The sequence below is a fragment of the Melospiza melodia genome, chromosome 10 (assembly GCF_035770615.1).
Source record: "Melospiza melodia melodia isolate bMelMel2 chromosome 10, bMelMel2.pri, whole genome shotgun sequence".
NCBI classification, from domain to species: domain Eukaryota; kingdom Metazoa; phylum Chordata; class Aves; order Passeriformes; family Passerellidae; genus Melospiza; species Melospiza melodia.
This window is the reverse complement of record NC_086203.1, coordinates 28,992,704-29,017,489: the sequence shown is the minus strand read 5'-3', so window position 1 is coordinate 29,017,489 and position 24,786 is coordinate 28,992,704.

The following is a 24,786-nucleotide window of genomic DNA, read 5'->3' as shown; positions in this document are numbered from 1 at the left end:
GGGACTGAGCAGCACAAACAAGTCTGCCCAGGGGCTCTGGAGCCCACGGAGCAGGGAATTGCTCCTTCATTTTCCTCATTTCCCGACCATCCAAAACCACTTTCCTCTGTGTTTTCATCCTTTGCCCAAGATCACACCAGCTTCTGCAAAAGCACAAATGCTGCCATCTATTTCTGCTGTTTTCTCTGAAAACTTCAAGTTTTATCCGCGAGCTTCACAAATTTGGAGTTTATTTGCTCTGGAGGGGCAAGATCAAAGTCTTCTTTTTTATGTGCCTCATGACATGAAAACAAAGCATTTTGCTTTGCCATTAATTGATCACATTGCTCCCCAGAAATACGTCAGCGAGAGGGAAACCTGGGAAAAGGTAAATTCCCAAAGGCCTTTGCAGGCCCCCGGTGACAACGTGCCCAGGGAATAAATCACATTTACACCACACATTAATGCCCACGATCCTGTACTCAGGGATGTGGTGTGGGAATTGACCTTTCTCCTCAGCAGACAGCATCTTTATGATGCTCTTTGTGGGAGGAAATAGTGGGGGCAGCTTTGCTGTGCTGCCCTGAGATGGCAGCAGGCTTTGGGAGAACCTCTCCAGCCAGGCCTGGTGACAGATTTGTACATTAGTGAAACAAAGGAATCATTTCTACAGGTGTTATAAATACCCAGTGCTGCACAAAGCTTTCCCTCACTCCAGCCCTGCTCTTGTGGCTCTTTGTCAGTCACCCAAACCCTTCAGTGACTTGATAAGGGAATAAATCACACAGGAGTTCATTTTCTTCATGGAGAAAAAGCCATTCTTTATTCACATAACTCCTTTTTGTACCATTTTAACCTCATGTGGGACTCCAGTTGGTTAGTAGGGGTTTTTTTTGCCAATTACATTATTGGTTATTCTGTATTGATTGGTCACTCAAATTCTCTATATGTACGTGCAGGGACAGTTGTTTGTGAGAGATAATTTTCATTTTTCTATCTAACGATGTAAAATCAGTTTTCACAGGTGTAATTTGTTTTTTCACCCAGGAATAGATTGTTATCCTAATGAATTGCTCACATGGGAACTTGCAAAGTGCTGGCTTTGACGAGGCCAGCCACTGATTCCTGGAGAGCAGACTCAATTTTATGAAGCCTTTCTTTGTGATTTTTCTACCTTACTGCCACAATTCCATGGCCTTAATTCTCTCCAAAATAAAATCTAAAGTTTCACATGTTGGTTCTTCAATTAAGCCAGTGGTTGTGAAGATAAAAAGGGAGTGGATTTGGCTCTTAAACTCCAAAAGAATCCATGCTGGCAACTCTGAAATGGGGGATCTCAAAATCCAGCTTGCAGGATAAACCTGGGAGCATCATCAGGTGGGAGCTCAGGAAAAGCGGGGTTTTCTCCAGCCAGCTTGGGAGATATTTATTTAATAATATATTTAATTTAAATATATATATATATATATATATGTGTGTGTGTGTGTGTGTGTGTGTGTGTGTGTGTGTGTGTGCGCGCGTATGTATATATGTGTATATATATGTGTATATATATTAAATATATATGTATATATATGTATATAAATATATGTATATGTATATATGTATATATATGTATATAAAAGTATATATGTATATGGATGTATGTATATATATATATATATAAATCTATTTTTAAATATATTTATTCTGCTCTGATGAGAACACAGACCCCAGCTTCAGACACAGAGAGGCGCAGTATCCATGGACAGAGGTGCTGCAGACTTGCCCCTCAAATTTCTGGGGATGTGAGGAAATAAAGAAGGATGCAGGAGCAGAGGGCCCTGAGCATCCTGGGCACAGCTTTGGTGCTGGGGCAGTGTTTGGTTGACTCTGTTTGCCTCTGAAAGATGGGGCACAGGGCTGATCTGACAACCCTTTCTGGAAATACTTGAGGAAATATTTCAGGGCAAAAGCCACTTCAGTCTGTGGAGTCCATAAGCCTGAGAGGAATTTGCCATGAGATTTGTTCTTGTCTGGGTGATTCTGTTTCCACTCCCCTGCAGGCAGAACTATTAACCAGCCATGAGATCTTTATTGTTTTTGTGTCAGTGCTGGAGGAAAGGATCCTGCACAAAATGCTTGTTAAGAGGGAGAGGCTGCTCCTGCGCTGCTGTGTAACGGTTTCTATTTTTTTGTTGTTGTTTTTTCATTTTTATTGAGTTGTTTGTTGTTTGTTTTTAATGCAGACTTTGCAGAACACATTTCTGCAGCTGCTCATCTGCTTTTCTCTGGTGTAATTGAATGATGAGGCTGCTCCAGGGTGAGCAGAATGGCTGATTTCTGTTCCAGGGCAGCCCAAATCCTGGTGCCATTGCTCACACTGAGCAGCACCACACTCAGCATGAGGCCTCACTGGAGGATCTGCCTGCAAATTCTGCTGCTGGGAATGAAACTGGTGCTCCCCAATAAATGGAATCACAGCACAGGCTGCAGAAAACCCAAAGGGGTAACACAGGTCTGGGCGGATGGAAAAAATCCAGGTGCACTTGGCTGCAAATGACCTCAAGCTTTGCTCATTCCAAAAGAGCAAACCAAAAAGAAAACACCAAAAATCAGCAGCAAACTTTAGGAAAATCTCTAATGGGTAAGCTCAATTCCTGCGCATTAACAGAATCCTTTTTTTGTTTCAAGTAGCTGCTGCAAAACTTTTGCCACTCAGAATGAAACTGTTCACTTCCTAAAACTGATTCTTTTTCAGTTTCCAGTGCTGAAATCTCTTGAAACTTTGTGTGTGCTATAATAGAAGAAGATTCCCTGCAACACATCAATGTTATATCCTGATTCTTTATATATCCTGGCTCCTCTTTATGCTCTGTTCTGCACTGCTTGCCTTAGTAAAAAGAAAATTTCAGGTCTGGTCTCTGCAGCCTTTTCTCCACAAACAAAAAAGAGATAATGATGAGGTAAATCACAGATGTCAGATCATGTCCTTGTGTTACTCTGAGAAGGGAAATGTGGTGTTAACCAGAGAGTTTACAAGTCATCCAAGCTAGAGGGCAATTAAGCATGAGGATTTTAATCAGGCATTGAGTAATAAAGCAAGGAATGGACTGGAGGAAATGTGGGAATCCAAAGCACTTGGTGTCCACTCATCTGGAGCTCCCTGAGAACAGGAATCTGGCATTGACAACGTTTTGTCCCGTGTGAAGCAAACCTCTGCCTTGCTGGATTAAAAGTAGCACTGCATGCACTTATTCCAGGGAATATTATCCAGAAAAAATAGCGGGATTTGTCCTCCTGACTTCATTGCTCTGGTTTCCTTTGGCAGCAAAGAGATCCTCCAAGGATACAGTGAAATATCCCTCTCCACCTGAGTGCCTGCATTTCAGGAAGGAACACCTTTGGAGGCTTTTATATCTTCCCTCTAAGTCTAACTTTGGCATAAATAATGCCCAGAGTTAGGGAGGCTGGTCCTTAATCCCAGTTTACACCCTGGAATGGGAATTACACCCTGTGTTAGTCAGGCTGCACCTCTGAGAGGTGTTCAGCCCCTGCCAGGAGACTGATGCTGAACTTCCAGCTGGCTGGATTTTCCTGACAAACCTCTCACACTGGGAAGTGTGGATGTGTCATAAATACTCTCAAAAATTATTATTATTATTATTATTATTATTATTATTATTATTATTATTATTATTATTATTATTATTATTATTAAGCATTCGTAATATTAATTGTGCTTGCTGCTGGTGGGTTTGTTCTCTGTTACATCCCAAGGAGAAATACTGAATTATTATTTTTTTTAATTTAAAAATGTCTTCTGGATGTAAATCTCTTTGGTCTCTGTGACTTGGAGCAGATGGCTGAGGGATGTTTCCTGCCTAAGGAGGAATATTTTGGGATGGGTGTCACCCACAGCACCTGTGAGGTGAGGGGTGTGGCAGTGAGTTTTAAAGAGCTCCATCATTTAATTCCACATCCAAGCATAAAAGTGTCCTGAGATTCTTTTTGATCTCCTCAGAAGGAATTTTGCTCTATGAATGGAATTCTCAAACACAAAAAATCCTGCCCAGCGACTTCCATGGAGCTTTCTGATTTCGGAATCTTGCTCTACCTTAAAAATAATTACGGCTTTTGGTGTCTCCTGCTGAATTTGCTCCCCATTCAGCCGAGGTGCAGCCATGGAAGGAGCAATTAAAGCAAGCTGAGAGGAAGAGCAACGTGGGCTCTGTGTGTGGGATGGCTTCCAGGTGGGATGGCTTTCATAAGTGCCTCAAAAAAACATCCTGCCACACGGCTCTTTAGAGGCCTCCCCACAGAAGCAGCTCAATTATTCATTCAGAGCAGAAACTGTTTTATTACATGTCTTGTAGTTCCAATGGTTCCCACTGAAATGTGGGACACTCTGCTCTCAACAAGGTTCTGGTATTTGCATTTGTACTTGCACTTGTCCTGTGGAGCAGTAAAAGAGTTGCCAGCACCAGCTGGGAGAGAGGAATATCATTAGCACATATTTTGTTTTGTATCTTCAAGGTTAGTACAAATCACAAAATCTCTGCAGCTGAAAGAGAAGGGGGAAAAAAGAAAAAAAAAAAAAAAAGAAAAAAAGCACAGCTCTGGAATGAAACTTATTTTTCAAATCAGTCAGAAAAATTTGAAGATTAGACAGAACATTTGCCTGTGGCCCAGGGGAAGATCACTGCAGTATGGCACTGTCTCACTCGGAGTTTGTTGTCATCCTTCCTGCAAAATGGCTTTTTCTGCCCCAAAATCTGTAATTTCCACTCCCAGGCTGTCAGAAGGGCTGGTGAAATCCTGAGGAACGCAAAGCCCATCCCTGGTGTGCCTCTGCCACCTCTCCCCACCCAGGGACACTGAGGGGCTGCACTCAGGGTCCTGCTTCCCCTCCATGTGCTACCAGGACTGTATCCAGCTTTTATGTGGATATCCAGCTGAGAGATGGGATTTATACCTGATTTGGGTTAAAAAAATGTTTTAAAAATTAGGTGAAGAAAAATGAAGTTTCCCCCTTCATATCCAACAAGAAGTTGTGTAAATCCAAATGAATGTTGTGCCATGAAGGTCCAGGGTTGGATGTGGGGCTGTGAGGTCCCACGGCCTGGCACTGCCTGAGCAGTGAATGATTTCCAAAGATTTTCCTTGAGCTAACATTGACTTAATTGTGTAACACATCCCATATTACCATATGTACACATTACTGAGGCTCTTGATTATTTCCTAATTTGAATTTCTCCAGCGGTTCTCCAAAGGGCACTAATTCAGGATCACTGGAAAATGGAAGTTACTGAGCACCACCACTGCCTGGATGTCTCCCCATTTATCCATAACTGTGAAGGATGCCCTGTTAATTGTGGTCAGTGTTTACAGAGGCAATGAGTGTGCTCTCAAATTGCTCTGTGCTATTTTCAAATGGGATTAATTAGGTTATGATTCCTCACAAAGCCGCCGCCTTTGGCCGGGCTCGTTTGTCGACAAAGCAGCAAATGAATCATCTCATCAAACACTTCCATTCACTTTGCCAGGCCATGTCCTGCAGGCAGGCTGAGCCCTCATCTCAAGGGCAAGGCTGGCATGAAGGTTCATCTAGGAGCTCTTCCAGGGGGATGTGCTGGTCTCCAGTTGGGATAACAGCCTGGAGGGAGCAGGGAGGGCTTTGCTGATTTTATATCCTCCTCATTTTATATCCCCGGGAAAAGTTATCCCAGCTCTGAGCCAGCACAACATCTCCCTTCTCCCATGTTTGAGAGGAAATGCATAATCCCAGTGGTGACATGCTCAGAGTGGCTGTCACATTATTCCATTCCCTTCATGCCATCCCAGGCCAGAGGGATCCCTGAGATTTGGGATTATTCTGCTCCATTAATCTGTTCTCTTCTCCAGTGTTTTGGTGCCATGAAGACCGAAAGTTCCAGGAGTGTTGCAGACATCTTTTCATTAAAAATTCTTTCTTTATGATTTTTCCTCCTAAAGAAAGCTGAGAGGCCTCAGGAACAAAATGTGAACATTGATTATCTGCTGCTGTGGAATGCAACAGGTGGATCTGGAATTGGTCTCATGTGGATGTTTGTAATTAATGGCCAATCACAGTCAGCTGGCTTGGACACAGGGCCTGAGCCACAAACCTTTGTTAGCATTCTTTCCTTTCTATTCTTAGCTTAGCCAGCCTTCTGAGGAAACCTTTTCTTCTATTCCTTTAGTATAGTTTTAATATATATATATCATAAAATAATAAATCAAGCCTTCTGAAACATGGAGTCAGATCTCCGTCTCTTCCCTCATCCAAGAACCCCTGTGAACACCATCACACAGAGCTCCTCATGCATCCAGAAACGAGCAAGCAGAGCAGAAGGCCCAGCTGAAGGAGCTCTGCTTGAAGCTCAGCAGCTGTGCCTCTCCCTGGTTTGGGAATCCCATTTTCCAGCCTGATCCTCCCAAAATCGCCTTCCACTCCCTGCTCTGCCCCTGAGGAGACCAGCAGGATGTCCGGGCTGGGGTTCAGGCTGCAGGTTTATTGGAAATAAAGATGGAAATAAAGAGATCTCACGTTCTGCACATCACCTCCTGGGCCATGGGATCTCAGGCACACCCACAACACAAAATAGCAGCAAATCAGCTCAGAGAGAGCGGAACCTCCAGGAATTTTTCCCAGAGTGGCCCGAGGCTTTAATTTACAGTCTAACCCAAGCTCAGCTGAGCTGCAGCTCGCTGATTTCTTGCCCAGCATGGGAGCACTGCAGTCAGCACCTCACATTAATGAATATGCTAATTGGGGATCTGGGGAAGGAAAGGAAGATGGGGAACCTCTGGCTAAAAGCAGCTGGGAATTGAGATGGCTTCTCCTCTGCCTGCACTGACACAGCTCTCCTGCCACTCTCTCCATCCCTAGGCTGGACCAATCTCCTCAGAAAGGGAAATCATCATAATGAAATACAGTAAGTGTGAATTTCAATACGGCTAAAGAGCTGAGCAATTTCAAGAGAGTCCAGATGCCAATTCAGATTAAAGAGAGCAGAATTCCTCACCTGGAGCAGGTTTCAGCTCCATCCTCCTGGCTGTGACTGAACTCCAGCCCTGCCCAGCCCAGAGCTGCAAAACACTGAAGGGTCAGAGAATCCATTTTAAATGAAGACACAAATACATGCACAACTGGTAACATGATGATTATTTGGGGATGGCAGGTCTGACCCGACCTGATCTCCTGAAATGCTCAGAGGGAGAATGGCCCATGGGTGAAATTCCAGGTACTACTCTCTTTTGGGGAAGAGAACACGATTAACACAGAGCAGCACCTGGATTTCTGCATGGCCCAGACATTCCTTGGATCCAAACACACCTGTGGATGGATGTGCACTGGCATTTTTGCGCTTTATCACTTTCTTCCTGTCTTATTTTACTCAATTTCTCATGTATTGTGTATTGGAATGTTCTCCTGTCACTAAAACATACCTAGACAGGACTCCCTCAGAAATGCATTTAATTTTTAACCACTTTCCTTGCTTTCAGACGAGTGCTTTTATACCTTGGTGAATATGAGTTAGAATAATCCAAGTGAAACATGAATGTTTGGTCTGTAGCACATTCATAGCCCTCAGTGTCTGAAGTGAGTTTATCCAGAGGATTCTGTTCATACACAAGGAATTGTTCTGATCAATCACCACATACCCAGGGATCAGAAAAACACTGCATTTCATTTTAACCCTTCAGTGAAAACAAAGGGACACTACAGAGGAGCTGCTGGATATTCTGCAAGGAGTCTACAACTCATTTTATGTATTTCTTTCCTTTTACATCCCCCAATTCCCTCAAAATTATATAAAAACATAATTTGTTTGACTTATTGTTTCCTTCCCATTAAGTATTCCTGGCTAAGGAATTAATCTGGGTTTTTTTTTTTCTTTTTTTTTTTTTAATTTATTTATTCCATGAGTCTGTATTTTTAGCAGTTTTATTTAAAATCACCTTGCAGGGACAAGTGTATTCAGCCCTGCTGCCCATGGGTGTGTGTCCCTCTAAATCTGCCCTGGGGACAGTGTACATGACATAAAGGCAGTGCTGGGGAGCAGAAGGCAGAGACAAACCCAGCTCTGCTCTGAGCCCATTGGGACAATTTAGGGAACTCAATTAATTCTGTCATTGTGAGGCAGGAGAGGCTCAGCCACATCCCCAGAGTGTGGGCACTCACTGCACCACTCCAAAATTAAAATATTTTTAATTTGCAGCTCTGGAGGCCAAAAGGGAGGTTGTAAGTAACCCCAAATGTCTCATTTTACCTGATCCTATTTGCCACAACAGCATCCAGCACCTCAGTCCACCACAGAGAGATGCTCTTGCTACTACTCTGAGCTCAAAACCTGATTTTACTCCAGAGAAACACATTCCAAAGAACAACTACAAAGACACACAGTGAGGATCCTGCCTTTTTTTTTCTTTTTTGTAAATTATTTCATTTTTCCATGTAGCAGGCAGCAATTCTCATGGAGACCATAAAGTGGACAAGAAGAAAACAAGAGAAGGGAATTCTTTGCCACACTTATTTAGAGCTTCCTCCCATGGAGGGGAAGGAGGAAAATCCTGACATTCTATCACTCCTTGTGGCAGGGCTGATATGGAAATGAAGACATTTCCCAGCAGAGGGATCAGGATTGATAAGAATAGGGCTGGAATTGTCTGGGAGAGGCCTCAGGAGGGGAAAGGCTGTAGGATTAAAAGCTTTCCATTAGGGTTCTCTTCCTTAGGGTGGTGGAATTGTGGCCACAAGAGGGGATGGTTTGTGCAGAATAATTTGGTGTCCCAGGCTGGGTGAAAGTGCTTGGGACCAAGGAAATGGATGAACTCTCAGCTCCCCAAAAGCTCTGCCCTCTCCAGTGTGGGGTAATTAATCAGGTTATTAATCAGGATGGGACCCTGGGATCCCCTCACCATGGGGACAGGGTTTGCACACAGAGGTACAAACAGAGCAGGGGTAAGCTCTGATACCTTGGAAGCATTGCTAACAGAGTTCTTGGTACAAAAATCCCAGTGCCTGGGATAGGAACAGTACCTTGGAAAATTTGCTGGCACAATTACTCTCAGAGGACCTGGGATTTTTGTACCAAGGGTTCTGTTAGCAATTGTTCCAAGGTATCAGCTTGGCTTGGAGCTCTGACTCCCTGTGCACAAATCCACCACCTTTAACCTATGGAGTTCAGAGTTCCCATTCATTCAGGATTTTTTATGTTTTCCTTGAACTGCAGATTCTCACTTTGGGAAGTTTTCAACTTCTGATCTGCCAAGGCAGACTCTGAGATCTGGGGCTCCCTGCTCTGCTCATCCCTTCCTGGAAAAGCAGCTCCAGACACAGCAGAGCACATCCAGGAGGATTTGCTGCTCCTGTCCTCTCTCACTCACCACTCAGGGACTGAGAAACTCAAAAATTCAGTCACAGACTGAAACAAATTTGTAATGACTCCATTTGTTTCACACGTCCCTGCTTTGCCTCCTCCAGTGAAGTACTGAGAGGACTCTCAGAACCAAACTGAGCTGTTGCTGTGAGGGTTTCCAAGAGCCAGAGGCCCTGGCCAAGCCATTCCCAGCCTTCCACTGGTGCCCAAATCTGCAGCAGACTCAGAGATTTGCACATTGCCTGCCTACTTTGTGGTGCTCATAAATGATTCATGTGGTACAGCTCAGCAAGCCAGCTTTGACAAGAAAGAAAACCACAACAAACAAACCCAAAAACCCAAATTAACCCCAAAATGAGCTGTGTGATGCTGCTGGTTGTGTTTTCCAGCCCCCATCCCCTGGTGCTGTGGTGCAGGGGGTGGAATACACACAGAGCTGGGTTTGCCAAGCCCTGAAATGCAGAAAAACCCAGGATTTGCTGAGCAGAGCAGCAGGAGCCATCTGGGTGCTGGCTCCCGAGCCAGCTCAGAGCCTCCTGCCCATTCCCAGTGTCTCTCCAGTGCTGGGGAGCAGTTGGATAATCTGAATTTCTGGCTCTGTCCAAGGCTGTGATTGCCCTGCCACGGGCAGTGGGCTCCCCACTCCTCTGCAGCCCTTTCCAAAGCTGGAGCTGCATTCCCACGGCTCACAGAACCCCACAGGAGCTCTCACTGCAGCCTGGGCACCCCAGGATGATCAGTCAGAGGGGCAGCAGGAGCTCTCACCAAAGGTTTGGGGGCACACCTGGAGGGAAAAGCTCAGGGAAACTTGAGTTTCACGCATTTAACTCACCCGTCCCACAACTCAGGCTCTTCAAAGGGGAAGAACTCACCACAAGTCTTAATCAATATGCCACGAGATTGCTAAATGAAGCACTTTGGGATGTTATCTCAGCCTGATCGCTTAATGGAGCATCAGGTGGAGAGCAGGGAGCTTTTGGAAGGAAATTCAGGCTCCTCCTTTCCAGAGGTGCTGGTGGCAGCAAGGTCAGGCTTCTTTAGCAGTTTGCTGGCTCCCAGTGAGAGGCTGCACCACTGAACCTTCCCTTGTGGAAATAATTTGTAGGAATGAATGTAGGAATTGAAAATTTGTAGGAATGAGCCCTGATGTCGTTGGTGCTACAAAAATGAGGTTTGTATACAGTCGTAGCTCAAAATTTTCAGAGTTTCACACTTTTATTATTTTTATACTCCTAGTTTTTGCTATTAAAGTTCATTATTTTTATGTATACAAAGCACTTGTACCATTGTACATTTTTATGTATGCAAAGCAATGCACAATCCTGCACTGTACAATTCCACTTTTCCTTTACACCAAATGCTTTTCACACATATCCCTTCACTTAAAAACCCCAAAAATCATTGTTGGAGTGTGTGCTCTCCTTCTTCCCACCCTGCCCTCCAGCTGGGACATCTCTGCTTTATTTCAAGGTCCTGCCCAGGAATGTCCCTGGCTGCTGGATGCTGCACAAACAGAGATAAAGAGAAGCACCTGCTCCAGGGAGATAAAACCACCCTCGGGCGGGATTTGTGCCCTCCAGGTGAGCCTGCAGAGGTGAAAGAGCCACTTGGATTTGGGAGGGGACAATCTGGCCTCAGGAGACTTCGTGAGGATGAGCAGCTGCAGAGTCCTAATTCTTTAAATTAAAAATTGATCTATCTTGTTTCATATATATTACATAATTATTATTATTATTACATATATAATATTAAAATGAATATATATAATGAATATTAAAATGAATATATATATATGAATACATATATAATGTATATATGAATATATATAATAGTATTATATTAGTATAACATACATATACATATATTATTATAATTACTATTACATATATAGGAAAGATATTATCCTATTTTTAATAAAATGAAAATTTGATCTGTCTTGTTTATATATTATTATATTATTATTATTACAAAGATAATAATAATAATAATAATAATAATATAAACATACACATAATAATGTTATATTATTGTTACATACATACATACACATAAATATTATTATAATTGTCAATACATATATACGAGCGATATTATATTATTTTTAATAGAATAAATTAAAATTGATCTATCTTATTATTTTTATTATTATTATTATCTTCATCATTATTATTACTACTACGACTACTACTACTACATATGTGGTAATAATAATATAATAAATATACATATACCTATACATAGGTATATTTATTATATTATAAAATAATATAGTGAAAGGACAAGGGCAACGTTTCTAAAGTGACAGAGGGAAGATTTAAATCATATTTTGGGCAGAAAATCTTTACTCAGAGGGTGGGCAGTGGATCCCTGGATCCCTGGCAGTGCCAAGGCCAGGTTGGACTTTGGGGCTGGAGCACCTGGGACAGTGGGAGGTGGCCCTGCCATGGCAGGGGTGGCACTGGGTGGGATTTAAGGTCCCTCCCAACCCAAACCATTCTGTGATTGTATAAAAAATTCAGTTTGAGCATTGGGAGGAATCATAACTGAAACTCAGTGACTGAATTATTTTTTAGGGGCCCAGAGAATTAAAAAAGCGCATCTGTTAATAGAATTAATGGCCATTATAATAACTCATAATAAAAAAATAAATACCGACAGCTCAGTACTTGACTGTGGGCACCAAATCCTGCAGAGATTTTGGATAAGCCCATCTCTGCTGCCAGCTCCATGGTTGGTGTCGTGTCACCCACCCAGCGCAGGGATTAGAGCCTGCAGCGATGGCTCTCTGAAGGGCAGCACTCGAGAGGTGTTTGTTTAACAAACATTCCCTGCAAACCATCCTCGGACAGGTTTAATGAGGGATCAGCACCCTCCCGTGCTGCTCCCGCACTCAGGGTGGGCACTGGCCCTGCCTGCTCCCTGTGCAGGACCGGGCTGAGCTCCTCACTCCGGGGCAATTCTGTCCCTAATCACAATTACAGCTTAATTCTCATTAATTGCTCACATCCCGGTGCGGAAAAACCAAATTCCCAATGTAAGGCTCGGCTATAGGAGTTCTGGATGCCCACGGAGTGCTGACAACACCAACCCATCCCCGATTTCAATGATCAGAAATCACAAAATCCCTCACGGAAAACTTTCGCCTTCGTTATCAGTTTTATTTCAGATATCGATTACAAAAGGGGCAAGCATTAATTAATACCATTAGGTTGAAACTCCCATAATTAAGTGAGAGGATTGGCCTAAAGCTGCCCAGGGAACTTTAAGAGGTTTTTTTTTTTTTCCCCTCCCTCATTTCCCCCTAGGAAAGCCCATCCTGATGATGCGATAATGGGTGCGCTCCTCTTCCAGTTCCTTTCCCATTGGGAAGTTTAAATATTCCAAGTTTTTTTTTGTTTGTTTACTTGGTTTATGGGGGTTTTGTTTATGCTTTGGGGTTTTCTGGGTTTTTTTCTATTCCCTTTTCCTCGGGAAGTTGCAGCGCTGGAATTATGCTGGAGAACTTTATTTAAAGAAAAATGACGCAAAGAAGATCAGCGTGGGAACTCGTGAGCAGCCGGGCGTGGAAAAAAAGGTAATACCCGCTCAAAAATACACCTATGTATTGAATTTGGGTCTGCACTTTTAATTCGGTTTAAAGCAAAGTTTCCAGCTGGAGCTGTCTCATTTCCCCTCCTGGACCCGTCCTGCTCAAGGGCATCGCCCCCAAGAGTCAGCCTGGGTTTGCTGCTGGGATTTCCCAGCTAATTCAGCCTTTCCTCAAGTGAGGCGTCCCCAAGGAGCATTTGGCATTCCGCAGGCTGTAATTACTCCGCCAGGTTCGGTGGAAGTGACCTTTGCTTGAGCCAAACGCGTTTTTATCCCGAGATGGGGAACTGCAGCTGAATATTGCAATATAAAACCCTAATGGAGCGAGATACGAGGCGCTTTTATTCTCGTGGCTGTGATTAAATCAATAATGCATCTGCCCCCTCTAATCTATTCAGCTGCGGAGGTTAAAAACAAACAGCGTTTTGTTTCGCAGGAATTTTATATTTAAATGTACTTAAAGACGCGGCGAGGCTCCCAAATCACCTGGCGGAGCTTGTGCCGATCTCCCTGGGTTTATTTGTGTGGAAATGTGTTGCAGAAGCGGGCTGGGAGTTTTTGGGTTGCTTTTCTGGCTCCATTTCACCTGCGATGGGGGGGTGTTTAAGTGGCTGATGAAGTGCGAATCTTTTGGGGATGGGGAAGGTGTTTTACAGCCAGAGCCACGCAGAATCTGCATTACAGCAGAGTTAAACGCTGGGGGAAAGGAGGTGGAAAATCTGAGTTTTAGTGTGATCTGTAGAATAGTTCAGTGTTCTGATAACTGAGGGGTTTAATTAGAAAATATGAGAGTAGATAGCACCATGTGCCTTTTTATCTTTATTTTTGACGTTGCTCTCGGTGTGTTGTGATGACCGAATAATTTTTGTGATGCTGGTGATGACCGCGGTGTGTGCAGGGCTTGTTGCCACAGGGATGCTCTAAAAGGTTTTAACAGGTGAAAATCGTTGTTGTTGTCCCTAAAACCACTCCTGGAGAGGGGCAGAACCAGGGACAAACCCGACATTGTGTCCTTCCCTCCAAATTCCATCCCATTTCCAGCACAGGTACAGGTGAGGCAGCAAAGTCCCGCCTAATTCAGCACTTAGCTCTCAGTTCAGGCTTAAGTTCCCATCAGTTTTAGGGTGAATGGCTCTGAAAGGTTCACCTGCGATGGAGGGATGGGGACAGAGCTTCCCTGGCCTCTCTGACATCCCAAATTCTGCTGCACACCGCCTGGGATGGCACCTGAGCCCCTCTCTCTCGGTATTTTTAGCTGAATATTGAAATGCTGGCTGTGTAAATCCTGCTTAAAAAATATTTTAGCAAATGAAAACGTCATCTCTGCATAAGCCTGTTAGGCTGGGCTGTCACTGTGAGATTAATTATTGCATAAATAACGCTGGGGGGGCTGGACCAGGGGGGTTCATTCGCCTCGGGTGACCCCGGCAGAGGCAAACCTGAATCGTTGAGAAGGACAATGAGTCACAGCGCTAATCTAAAGTAAATAACCCTCGTTTTAATCGCGCTGAAAGGGAATCTGCACCTTCTCCCCAGCTCCGATGTCACTGCTGCAATCCTAAAGCAAAGATGCTCTTGCCAAAACCTCGCAGAAGTTGAGAAGGTTGGGGAAATTAATAATTTTTAATTTGGATTTTTTGTATTTTTCAACGAAGTGTTTTGGCTGGAACTCATTGAGATGGAACAAGTTTTACTACAGACAACTGTGTGATTCTTTTATAACATGAGATCTTACAACAGAGGGAAAGTTGCAGTATTTAAATCAGCATTTCCTTCCTTCATTTGGAAAAGCAGCCAAGGAAAAACTCATTCCAGCAGCCCAAAATGTTGTGCTGGTGGAGATGGCAAAGGGACTCAACTGCAGGGACATTCCTGTTCTGTTGATTTATAGAATATATAGATAAATAAATATATATATAAAATATATATATTTATTTATATATATATATATTCACACGTATATATATATATATTATAGAATATATATATAGAATATGTATATAAATATATTTAGAGTACATATTTGAAGAATATATATATATATATCTTTAAACACATATTTTTGCATCAAGGACACAGAAAAATCACGACTTTGATCACTCCAAATTAAAAACAAAAACATTAGACAATAAGTTATTTTAAGGGTTTCTCCTCTGAAGCACAGATGCTGTAGCAATAGAGAGGGACCAGAAGTACAATCTTTGTCTTCAAAGGCATTAAATAAAAGATGCTGAATAGCTTCTTTTGTGCTCTCTCCCCATAATTACAGGAAATAATTAAAATTATATCACACCTGCATATCCTTCTACTCAGCTGCTCTGAAATATATTTGCAAACATGAGAAAGGGAGCACAATTTGCCATTTTAATCTCGAGCCCAAGCAAGTCCAGTTGATTTGGTTTTGGTTGGGTTTTTGTCTGCAGACCATAAGGGGCACAAAAGGCACCCCCAAAAATGGGAATAGGGAATCCCACAGGGCATTTTATTCAGGATACACTCCCCAGGCTGGCTGGAGTCCCAGATGAGCCCAGGATTGATTCCTTGTGCCCCATCCCATTGGGAAGAGGGAGGGAGGCTCCATCCAGCTCCAAGAGCCACCCTTGGGGTGGGAGCTCTGTGCAGAATTCCCAGAATTCAGAAAGAACTCAGGTGGAAATTGGGTTAATTTATAACCAGGCTCTGCAGAGCCGTGTTCCTCAGGATGTGTTTGACACCGGAGCAGTCAGGGAGGCTGAGGCTGATCACATCACATCACATCCCAACATTATTCCCCACTAATAAAACCACTGAGCTCAGCTCCCTGCTCCAGGCACAGCTGATACAATCAGTCACTGGCATTTAGCTCAGACATGTCTTATTTTGATATTTCTTGTGGAAAACAGTTGATTTATTAAAGGAGGGAAATACCCTCCTTGTGCAGTAGTCAGAGCTTTCCTCAGCTTTGGGGGCTTTGACTTTTCAACACTTTGGGATGTTAAAAAGCTGATCAGAAATAGGTATTTTTGGAGCTAAGAGAATAATCTAATGATTACAAAATCCAGTTTAGCTTTGGCAGCTGTGTTCAGTCGTTATCCTGCCTTCCTTTGTCACACACCCTGAGATCCTGGGAAAGCTCTGATGGGCTGCTTTATTTATTAAACATTTATTAAAATGGAGCAGCTTGAATTTTCTGAAGTTCTGTCTAAAAGGAAGATGAGCAGCCTGTGTTTGCAGGAAGGGATGGGATAAAGCTGAGCAACAAAGAGGGAATAATCCAATGGAAAGATTTTGGACAGAATTGCTTCTCTAATTACTGCATTGAGTGTTTACTGCTTCTTTTTTCAAATTATTGTGCCCAACTCTTTCATTGCAATAATACAGCTGAGAAGTGCAGACTTGGAAAGAGAAATATTTCCAGAAAGTAGGAGCTGCCCCTTATTGACTTTAGTATTTAAATAAAAGTACTCCCACTAATCTGTAGCAAAAAACCAAGCAAACAAATAAACACCAAACCAAGCAAAAAAACCCAAACACGTTTTCAAACAATGTTTCTGTCAAGTAAGGAAACATGATTGTGTCTAGCTCAAGTGAACTCTTCCTGCTGCTACTTTGATGGCTGAGGCAAAATCTGCTTTACAAATAATGCATTTCCCAGGAAAAGTTTACATTTTTGTAAATAATGCCATTATTTTTATGCTGGAGAAAACCCCCAGAAAGAGAGAAGCAACACAGCCCAGCAGGAGGAACAGGCAGGGGGGAGGTAATGGATTCTTTAACTGAAAGAAAACTTCCAGCCTGTGATTCAAGGAATAAAAATAAATAGGAGGCTTTATTTTATCTCACACAGTTGTGGAGAATTGAGTGTTTTGATGGATTTAAAGCAATGTCTGTCCTTATGCTAATATAGAATAATTCCTTTCCTGTACCGTGGCCCTGTGGAATTGTTTACCAGGGAAGTAAGAGAAGGTTTTAACCAGGGAAAGAGCAGAGCAGCTCAAAGTAAAAATTCAAGTTAGGACCTCAGTTTTGGGCTCGAGATATTTGTATTAAATAAAATTTGCTTACATTATCCAAATCTTCCTTGCCCACCTAGAACTGTGTTCTAGAAGTTGTCCTTATCTACTGGTGCCAGAATTCAGCATTCATCTCATTTTTATAAAAATTGGTGTGCTGGGAACCACAGATGGATAAAATAGGGCACAAGAGCACAAGTATCTCGCCATCAGGTGTTCAAATTGTCCTGTGAGGGCCAACCCCAATTCCTCCCAAATGTGGTTCCCTTCTCTGTCAAGATCCCAGAAAGTTTTTCAGTCCTTTTTTTTGTTAGAAAGCTCTTTCTGGTGGTTTTGTTTCTGTGTGAGCTTTGAACAACAGGGAGAGGCTCTGGTGTCTGCCCTGGAGCTGCCATTCCAGGAGGGAATGGAATATTTGGGAAGGCTGTGCCTGAGCCCTGCTCTGCTGGGCTGGAGGATTCCACACGAGGAAATGCTGCAGTAGGATTGAGTACAGACACTCCTGAGTGTCTGTAATATATATTTAATTAATATATATATATCATTAATTATGTATTACAGACACTCCTGAATGTCTGTAATATATACTTTTAGTGTGTGACCCATCTGACACTGTCAGATGCTGACTCCTCTATTTGCTACGATTGCCAAAGCCTCAGCAACTGCATCTACAACTTCACAATTTTTTCCTGTATTTTTCTAAGCTAATTTTTTAATGCTGCAGTAGGATTGAGGTACAGATACTCCTGAGGCTCTGGCAGTGACAGAGGGAACCATGGAATTGTTTGGGTTGGAAAAGCCCTCTAAGAACAAGTCCAGTTGTTCCCCCAGCACTGCCAAGCCACATCCCCAAGTGCCACATCTGCACAGCTTTCAGTCCTTCAGGAAGGAAGAAGGACAAGGAATTTTGCTGTTAACACGTGCTTTTGGCCACTTTTAGAAGTTTCTGAATCCCTTGGAGAGCCTTTGGTAGTCTCTGGTTACACCAGTTCAGAAGTTGCTTTAGCAGGATCCTTGATCACGAGCTTTACGTATTTCCTCTCAACCCCATTTACCCTCAGATATATATATTTTTTGGTAACATACCAATATTCCCTCCTCTAATTTAAAGACTCACTGGAGAATGCTTGTGAACTTTTTAATCTACAAGGAGCAGCCCTGTTATCAAGTGTTATCTGAAATCTGGAAACTCACGTTGATAAAAGTCTTCCTGTCTGAGTGGAATCTGAATCCACAATTTAAAAGATGCCGCGTTGATAATTTCAGTAAATGAAAAATAATAGAATACACTAATTAACAATTCCTCGTGGCCTTCCACTGTAATATGTGACATTGACTCCGAAAGCTCCCTCATATTTGAATTTATTTTCTGACAGAACCCTGGCAGCGTTTAAAAGGTCTGGGGTGCTTTGAATTCCTGATTGGTTTGACAGCTTGACAGGGATCTGTAAACTGAAGGTGTTGGCACAGCTTGTGCTGCTGGCAGAGCAGGGACAAAGTTCAGGCTCCAGACCAGGCCCTGCTGGAGCACAGAGATGAAAAATTGCTCTGATAAACGCTTGCACTGCAGGAGGATGAAAGGTCCTGCTCCCAAAAATGAGAAGATCTGGTCCAAAAAAGGATTCAGAGCAATGGAAAGGCTTCTGTTAATTCTGGTGGCTGTTGAATCAATCACTTTTTTCACATATATCCCATTTTATGGCATATTGGGTTTGTGTTTGAGGTTTGTCCAGAGCTAAAACCCCATGATCTACATCAAAAGGAGAGATTTCACCAACATTAAAGAGGCAGAAATGCTTAACAAGATGAAGCAGGTAGATAGAGTGATTTATATTCTGTAATCATATAAAATGGGCTGAACATCAAATCTGAGTTTCCTTTCCCCCTCTTTCTCAATCTCACAAATTCATATTTTCTATTCACACCAAAACCTCAAAGCAAAATATTTTCATTTATTGGGATTTCTCTTTCACACAGCTGAAGCGCAACCCTACCCACAACAGGGCCACTTCAGCTGGCCATATTTGCAATTTCAAAGCAAAAAAACCAAATTTTCAAAGATGGTTGCTTTCACCGTCTTCTGCTGGGATCTCCACCAACCTAGAAATAATCAAACGGGGCAGCTGAGCATGAAACACCACACCTGCAAAGTTTGTTAGCCATGAAAATTTCCACTTGCTTCCCTTGCGGTGCTGCATTTTACCCATTAAACCAAACCCACGTTCCACGATGAAACCATAAATTTTCATGGCTTGCAAACTTTGTGGGGGTGGCGTTCACTGCTCAATTGCACTGGTTAATTATTCCGGGATTTTTTTGCACCCCAGCCTTGCAGGACACTTGGAAGCTGCACACGTGGGCAGTAAATCCCATTTAACGGGGGAAAATGGGAATATTCTGGTTAAAATCGCGGCGTTTTGGGTTGTTTTTTTTACAATGCTCTATTTTTAGCCAAACTCTGGGGATGCTGGCAAGGCAGCAGAGCTCTGCAGGGCGTAGAGGAATCCTTCCCGAGGGGAAGCACTGGAATGAAGAAGTGTTAAGAGCCACTCCAGGAGCTGAGCTGTCTGCTCGGCTTCTGAGTCCTGAGAGCTGCCAGAACCGTTCTCAGCAGCTTCGGGCACCTCTTTCTCTCCCTGTTCTCCTCCTGAAGGGTTTTCTCAGCTTTTCCCTCTCCCAGGGCTGTCCCTGAGGGCTCCCCAGCAGGGAAAGCTGAGCTGGGATGTGCTCCTGGAAGATGCTGCCCAGCCCAAGCGTTCTCAACAGCACAACCCTAAGATTTTGGCTTGTGATCAACTAAATATCCAGAGGAAAACATAAAAAAATGGCCCCAAAATCACCTGGTGAGGTCCCTCCCAGCCTCATTAATTTTTGACACGGTGTCAGAGAGACCGAGAATAAATATTTTTAGTGTGTGACCCATCTGACACAGTCAGATGCTGACTCCTGTACTTGCTGTGATTGCCAAAGCCTCAGCAACTCCATCTAGAACTTCATCATTTTTTTTCCTGTATTTTTTTTAGCTAATAAAGTGGAATTTGCTCTATTTTAGCAGCCTGGGAAGCAGATGCAAACAGAATCTATACCTGTTCTCTCAGCATTAGCTGTGACTCCTCAATTTGTGTCAGTCGCGTCCCATTTGATGTGATTTACCCACAAAAAAAAAGCCACTTGGTGCAACTAAAAATAGAATCAGCATCCTAAATCCCAAAATCCCAGCCCTGTCCCTACCCCAAAAGATTCAGACTCGGGGACAGGGATGCTCAGCATTTAAGGACATGGCAAAAGCTCACCTGAAAAACGGGGATTTTATGGTGAGGAAAATGGAGAAGGTCACTGGAAATGTGCCATATGGAAAATGCTGTTTGTGTGCTGGGTTCTGCTGCCTCACACAGCCCTGAGCCTTCCATTAGGCTAATGCAGAACAATATTAATGAGGGAATCAAGGTGTAATGTTCTTGCAAGGATGCTGACAGGAGGGAGCCCGAGTTTTAAGCAGGGATTGCTTGCTTTAGCATTATCTCCATTGCTGTTAAACATGCTCTACATTTTCTGGGCAAATATCATTTGGAATTAATTGAATGGAAAAGAGGATGCTCAGAAAATGCATCTTCAGAGCTGTTGAAGTATGACTTTCTAATCAAACTGAGTGATTGTAAACATAAATTAGTTCTTGTTCTTCCTGCTGACTTGGAAAGGGAGAAATGTGAACGCTTTGAGGTTAAAATCTTTTTCTCCTGAGCTTGCAGTTTCAAACCATGTAGATGTTTTGCTGGTCTGGTTGAACCATTATGTAATGATTATTACTGGAATGTTACTTGAAGCACAGACTCTCTGTATACAAATTGATTTTTTTTTTAAGCTTTTGCTATATTCCATCATTCTCCATGTTCCCAAAATGTCATCTCGTGGCAAAATTCTTCTTGTCCTTCCATCCCCTTCCTCTGGGAGGACATTTCAGGGTGTCCTTAACAACAATTTCTGATATATTTTCTTCATAAGGAGTGACCTTCTTCTTTAGAACAGCAGTGAGCAAAACCATCAAGTGTACAGTTTCTCCATGCAATTTTCATAGGAAGTGAATAAAGCTTTGGAGTCTTGCAGGTCTTCAGCCTCTGTGGAGTTCTGAGGGAGGAAAAGAACACGATGTGGATGTTCTGAGGATCCAAAAGCCTAATTAGGTCTAAGCTGTAAAGCTGAATGATCTCGTTTAATATCTACTGGATGGTCTGATTAGAGTTTGGGCTGGAGCTTGATGGGAGCAGAGGGAAATCTGAGCATCAATGCCTGGAAGGAAGGAAGGAAGGAAGGAGCAGCATCCCAGGCATATTCAGGGATTTACACTGAAGTGCAGCTCCTTTCATTTGCACAGTCCCAGTTATAGAAAGGGGAATTAAAAGAGCTTAAATAAGTAACTGCTGCATTCACTGAACACCATAAAACCCTCTGCAAGGTGTTTAAACCCCTCAGCCCGCAACACACAGGAGCAATGAGAGAAACGTTAGTGAGTGAAAATAATGGGAAAATCAGACACCATCTTTGGGCAGTTTCACACATTTCCTCTGATGTGCCCCGAGTGCCTCTGCATGTGGTGAACACAGAAATGGCAGTTCAAAGGGACCAACAGCACAATTTGCTTTAATAGAAAATACTTTTGCTGGAAGTTCAGAAGACCGCTCACTCTGAATTTTGATGACCATGTCTGTCTGAAGTCTAAGGGTTTCTTTAAATGTGTAGTTTAGCAATAATTGTTATTCCCAACATAAAAAGGCTGTAAAGGCATGGTTGAACAAAAGAGGATGACTTTAAAGAACTGAGAGGGCAGTTTTCCATTTTGTTCTTTAAAAGGGAAAAACCAGATCCTCCTTCCACCCTGCCTAAGGACAAGTCCAATGAGAATGAGGTGGGCAGCAGCTGTAATCCACAGAATTCACTGCTGAAAAACAGATTAATGCTCTGCTCTCCTGTGCTTGTTTCTGTTTCTGTGCTTGGTGAAATCTGGGGCTCAGACTGGGGTCCTTATTTCCATTCCATGTCTGTAAGATGTCTCTCAGTTCTCATTAGCAGCCTCCAGATCTGCTTCACTTTGCTGCCGCTTTTTATTCAGAGTCTAAAAGATGTGGTCTTCTTTTTGTTCAGGTTTTCCAGCCAATTTTACAGTCAGGTCTTTTTAGGGAGTTTAAGAGGGTTTTGAGGGTGCTTCTGACTCATGATTTTGTTACATAGGGGCTCCTAGAGATATTAAAAAAAGCTCAGGCTGTGGCAAGGGTTCATGTCAAAAACTGCCCAACAAATCCCAGTAGGACAAAGCAGGAGAGTGTTTCCCCCTCCTTTAGGGATTTAGCAAGAACTGGTGTGACTATTACAGTACACAACGTCCTGGCTCTAACAATTCACTCCAGGACCTTACCTCTGCCCAGACAGGATCTGTGGGATGCTCCAGGCCATCCTTCTGTTAAAGTGTTAGAAAATTCTGCCAGAAAAACCTAATTTTCTTCTGGTTTGAGTAATGTACTTAAAATGTGACTTAAAACGTTTGTTTAAAATAATTAAAATCTGTGCTTCAGCTTAGTCTTCTTTTTCCTGTTTCAGGAAGATCTTTGTGCCCAAACCCTACTGAACCAAGGCATGACCTGATTATTGAGTAGATGTGCGATTAATTGGCAGTGATGGCGCTGCAGTGCTGAGTTTTATTTATTTATTTTCATTATCTTAACATTGGGCAGCATCAGAGTCACCAGGGGCACAATGAATTCATTGCCTTTCTGAGCCTGGGTGAGAACTGGAGTCATTGTTGGGTTTGGCAGAGCTGGGAGAACAGCAGGACTTGAGGATCTCAGGGGGCTTTTCCACCCTCAATGATTCTGTAATTGCCAAGTTGCACCAGGAACTGGAAGATTTGAAATAACAGAACCGTCTGAGAGCAAAATCTGCCACTGTCCTTCTCCTTTCAGTCTCCCACCATGGCGATTCTCCCCTTTCAAACAATTTTCTCCCCAACTGGCAATTCCCCAAAGATCAAGCCCAGGTGTTTCTGTCCCTCAGCCCCAGGGCAGGTCACCTTTCTGGAGCCTCTGGGGAGTCCTGGGTGGGGTTTGAAACACAAACTGGCTTCCCTTTATCTCATTCATTATCTTCATTCTCATGCAGCAACAAGGATATCACTGCCATCTTTGGGACAACCATCAAGTCTCTATCTCTTTGTGTCAGGGCAGAATGAAACAAAACAGCAGAATTTGCTGTTTGCTAGCAAGTCAAAACTCCTCTGTTTTGTCTACAACAAAATCAATGTCATCTCTTGGGCCCTGTTCCTGATAAGGGAATGCAAATGGGGCAGAAACTCAAGCACTGCTTTGATGGATGCAGTTCAGAACTTTCAGCTGAAAGCTGCTTTACCCTTTGGAAAGGACTGGTGGGGTTTGCCTGGTCTAGGACAGTCAGGATTGTGGGCCCCCAACAAAACCCCTTTAACCCTTAATTCTCCTCCTCCCACCTTCCCTCCACGCTGCTGGCGGACACCTGCAGATGTTGAGACGTGGCAAATGATAAAGGAAAAAAGCTTTACCTTTCCAAAATCAATACTTCTTACTCTGCTGATTAATGTGCTTAAAATGCCTGGGTAGATGCTGTTGTTTGACCCTCCTTAGAGGAACTAAAATCCCATTAACTCCAACAAGAGCTGCAAGGCTAAAGGGCCCATCCAAAGCCAAGGTGATATTGTTAATTCCTTTTCTCCCCTCATTTTAATGCACATGAACACAAAAGAAAATAAAGCAGAGCTGGAAATTGTGTTAATTATGAGGATTTTATTTGTCTGTCCTCAACAGAAATTGGTGTTAGAGAGTGAGAGAGCTGAGGATGTGAAGTAACCAAGGGGAGAGGGACAGCACTGCTCTCACAGAGGTGAAGCATCTCTTAAAAATACCAATATTGTGGGTTATAGCAGTACAAGAACATCCTTTAAAAAATTTAAGAGGATTCACCATTGTCCTGCATGAAAATGAACAGGAATTGGAGTAATTCAGGAGCAAGAGGAGTAAAACAGATTCAGAGACTGAGTCAGCTTCAGTTTGAGAACACAAACTAAAGAAAATTCACCTGATAGTAAAGAACCAATCAACTCCTCTCATTCCTGTTTTCATTATTCCCAATAAATAATTCAGATTGTTTCGAATTCAGGTCATGAGTTTACTTTTAACAATTCCCAGCTTTGCTTTTGGTAGGGGAGACCATAAATTATCCCCTGGACTGTTAATGTCACACAGAACTAACCAGACACAGAAGCATGTATGATACATTAAAGTTCCCCTGTATTGAAATCATGTTAATTATGAGGATTTCATTTGTTATTAGTGTGGCAATACGTAGTTCTACTGTATAACTGAAATTAATGGGCTGTAAATTCTGACAGGTTGCTAACATCATCTTCAGTGGTTCTTAATTAGTCACGTGTTGTTTCTTTTTTGGCTGCCTTGTTTGTGTTGCAGGCTCTTTGTTGCCATAAATCAGAGCTAGAAGGTCCAACCTAAAGATTTAGGGACAGAATGAATTCTTTTTTGGAGGTCATCTTTCAAAGGCAAGAATTTATCTTAGTTTCACAGGGACTGAAGTTAACAAAAGCAAGAACAATTATGTTACAATTTGTTTTTAAAAAAGCAATGATGTGATTATAGGTAATGAATGAAAAAACAGTGTTTTGGGGAAAAAAAAAGTTCTTTTCAATTCCACGAGTGACTGCTTCGAAGAAAAACTAGAAAACACAGGGAATATGGAAAAGTTATTTCCAAACAGCCATAGTACAAAGCAAAACAAACCTGATTTAATTCCTGTTTGAAGCACATTCT